Source organism: Daucus carota, chromosome 1 (genome assembly GCF_001625215.2).
Source record: "Daucus carota subsp. sativus chromosome 1, DH1 v3.0, whole genome shotgun sequence".
NCBI classification, from domain to species: domain Eukaryota; kingdom Viridiplantae; phylum Streptophyta; class Magnoliopsida; order Apiales; family Apiaceae; genus Daucus; species Daucus carota.
This window is the reverse complement of record NC_030381.2, coordinates 8,884,898-8,888,386: the sequence shown is the minus strand read 5'-3', so window position 1 is coordinate 8,888,386 and position 3,489 is coordinate 8,884,898. Positions and strand designations below refer to the sequence as shown.

Genomic DNA, 3,489 nt, shown 5'->3' with positions numbered 1-3,489 from the left:
AAAATTGCTCACAAACTGAGCTGACTCGCTAGATATGGCACACTGATCAGTGGAATGTGTACCCGCACAAAGCTCACAAACTGAAGGTGGTTGCTGAATCCCCAAGTTTACCAAAGAATCCATCTTCATAGTAAGAGCCTTAATTTGAGCAGTCAAGGCTGTAGTAGCATCAACATCCAGAATCCCTGCTGCTTTGCCCTGATGAAGACGCTGAGTAGGATTCTGATATTCATTTGCAGCCATCATCTCGATCAACTCATAAGCCTCCTCATAGCTCTTAGTCAATAGAGCTCCACCTGATGCTGCATCGAGCATTGGTCTCGATTGAGGACCCAAGCCATTATAGAAGCAATTGATAACCATCCAATCAGGCATCCCATGATGTGGGCACTTCCGAAGCATCTCCTTGTAGCGTTCCCATGCTTCACAAAAAGTTTCACCAGATAGCTGAGAGAATTGAGTGATAGCATTCCTTAGTGCAGCTGTTTTGGCCATAGGGAAGAACTTAGAAAGAAATTTCTGAGCCAGATCCTCCCATGTCGTAATAGATCCTGCAGGAAGAGAATGTAACCATCCCTTAGCTTTATCCCTCAGAGAAAACGGGAACAACCTCAATTTAATGGCATCTTCCGTAACACCATTGAACTTGAAAGTGTCACAGATCTCAATGAAGTCTCGAATATGCATATTAGGATCCTCTGTCGGAGAACCCCCAAACTGTACTGAGTTCTGTACCATCTGAATAGTGCTAGGTTTGATTTCGAAAGTGTTGGCCTGAATCGCTGGCCTGACAATGCTCGACTGAATGTCATTGATTTTCGGCTCAGAGAAAGCCTTAAGAGCCTTAGTATCGTTAACTGCTGGTGGTTGATCATCCATCGTATCAATCTCTATCGTTTCTTCCTTAATTAATGCTTCCTTACGAGCCTGAGAACGTGTTCGCATACACGTCCCTCAAGTACCTGAAACACACACAACGAACTAAGGTGAGAAAAGAATCCAAGTCACTGAACTTTAACGACCACTAATGACAAGCACATAAACTAAAATATAACACCGAGTCCCCGGCAGCGGCGCCAAAAACTTGTTCGCACAAATTCACGCAAGTGTACGTGGTCACAAGTAATATAGAATATTATTCAAGTTCGTACCCACAGAGACTGGTGTATTCAGAAATATGCACTTATGCACCAATGTATGATTATTATTCAATGCTTGGACAAGTATCAAATTGGGGTTCGGTTTTCTACTTAACTAATCCTATTTGAATTATGAAACTAAGAATTATCAACTAAGAGAATACGAATTACTAATGAGAATAAAACATGGGATTCTAGCTTCATTAACAACTTCATTCAGAGTTCTACCTTATTCGATTGTAATGGTTGATAACTAATCAGATAACACGAGACTGATACACGCTAACTGTCGTTATACGTGCACCATACTGCTACACATCCACAATTAAGATAGAAGGTAAACAGACACCAATTATGCTTAGACCCTATATGTCTATAGAATTTGAAAACATAACGGTTGAAGAGCAAGTTATCTATCGAGATTACATAGGGCGATGCAAGATGGGTAAAATCACATCACAAGTCATGTTATCGAACACGAAACCTATGCTCGCATGGCAAGTTCTAAATCAATATATTCACTGTCGCTTCAATAAAGATTAACAAGCAATCTTAGATGTTAGCTACGCATCCAAGATGAATAAGCACAACCAATACGAGGAAATCAAACCATCACATATGAACAAGGCAAATTAACTACTGAAATTCATCGATAAATCCGCTAAAATCCCATGACAATGATTAGTTCCTAATCGAACTTCTCATCATCATGGGTTCGAATGTAAACATGGTACGGAATAGGAAAAACAAAATCAAAGTACTAGAACAAGAGTTAAGAAACAAATCCGAAACGAGCATCCAAAGTTACGCCTACTTCGAAGAATTACAAAAGTGAAAGTATGAAATTGATCTTGATCTTCTCCGTAGCCGTCACGTGCTCCTTAGAATGTTTCTAGGTTCTCCTTTAAGTTCCCCAAGTCCTCCTTTAAGTTTCCCAGCAAACGGGCCTTTAAACGGATCAAAAACGGGCAAATCGGGCCAAAATTCCCGCTCAGGTCGTGGGGCGGCCGCGCCAGAGTTGGGGCGGGCGCGCCAACGGGGCGGGCGCGCCAAAATTGGGGCGGGCGCGCCAAATCAGCAGCCCTGACACCCAACCTTGTCACGTCCATAACTTTCTCCTCGTGCATCCGATTGCTTCGCCGTTTTTTTTCAATTAAAGCTATGATTCCCCTCTTCGTTCTCCTTCCAAGAAACCTACGCATCACCACACTAAAACATATCAAAAATATCAAAAGCTTGAGGTCATTCCATCAATTTAAGCCAAAACGAAGGCTTCCAAGTGGATATAAAATCCACTTATCACGAACAACTTGCAAGGTTTCAACTGGGGCAACCCCCTTTCAGCTAGCTTATGGAGCTGAGGCAGTTGTGCCCCTTGAAATCACTCACACCTCCTCAAGGGTACAGCAGTATGAGCCAGAAGCCAACGAGGAAGGTATGAGACTTGCACTTGATGTGATTGATGAGATTCGTGACGAAGCTCATGCTAAGATTGTGGAAAACCAGAAACGAGCTTCCTATTACTATAACCTACGGGTTAAGGAGCGGTATTTCAGGAAAGGAGATCTGGTACTTAGAAAAATTGAGGCTTCAGGGGTAGGTCCCAAAGGCAAGATGGCTCCAAATTGGGAAGGCCCCTACCAGGTTAGGACTGTCACAGGCCATGGCTCATACAAGCTTCAAACCTTGGAAGGAGTTGAGGTCCCTAGGAGTTGGCATGCAACCAACTTAAAGATATATTATATTTAATGTCTACTCTGTGATAACAGAAGTTAGTAGTTATCATAAAAATAAGGTCATGTTGACCACTGCCATGTAGTTGGTTTCCAGAGATAGTTATTTCTTTTACTATAATAATAAAGTCCTGAGGATTATCTAGCTTGTTTATCCAAGTCGCTTTTACTTTATACTTGAGTTTGGTTCGATGGAGAGTTCACAAATTCTGATCGAATTTTACATGTTTAAAATCCTAAGTTTGGATTCAAAATAGTCAGTTTCAGAGTTTGAAAATTCTAAGTAAGAATTACTCTGATTCACAAATGAAAATCCCGAGGATTACCCTGGAATTTGGATTAACTAAAATCCTACGAAAAATATTATAAGTACAGAATGCTAAAGAAGCGAATTGCAGAATGCGAAACAAAAGATAACTTAGATTAATAAGTTAAACCCCGAGGGGCATAAACATTCGAATAATTTAATAATTACAAAATAAGCCGCGCAGGGCCAAAAAGAGCCTAGTCTAAGGAAGACCATCATCGAACTCGTCTTCCTGGACCTTTTCCTCGTCCTGGGCTTCTGGTCCCCGGGCTTCCTTTTCCTGGGCCTCGTCCCGGGCTTCATCGTGGGC

The 3,489-nt window shown here is 41.7% G+C and overlaps 1 non-coding gene across 1 annotated transcript; it reads left to right on the top strand.

The window, feature by feature from the left end:
• The first annotated feature begins 373 nt into the window (after window positions 1-373).
• LOC135150013 (small nucleolar RNA R71) lies at window positions 374-480 on the top strand. The gene has a single exon (XR_010288368.1). It is a non-coding gene; the product is annotated as a small nucleolar RNA R71 (small nucleolar RNA).
• The last annotated feature ends 3,009 nt before the right edge of the window (window positions 481-3,489 follow it).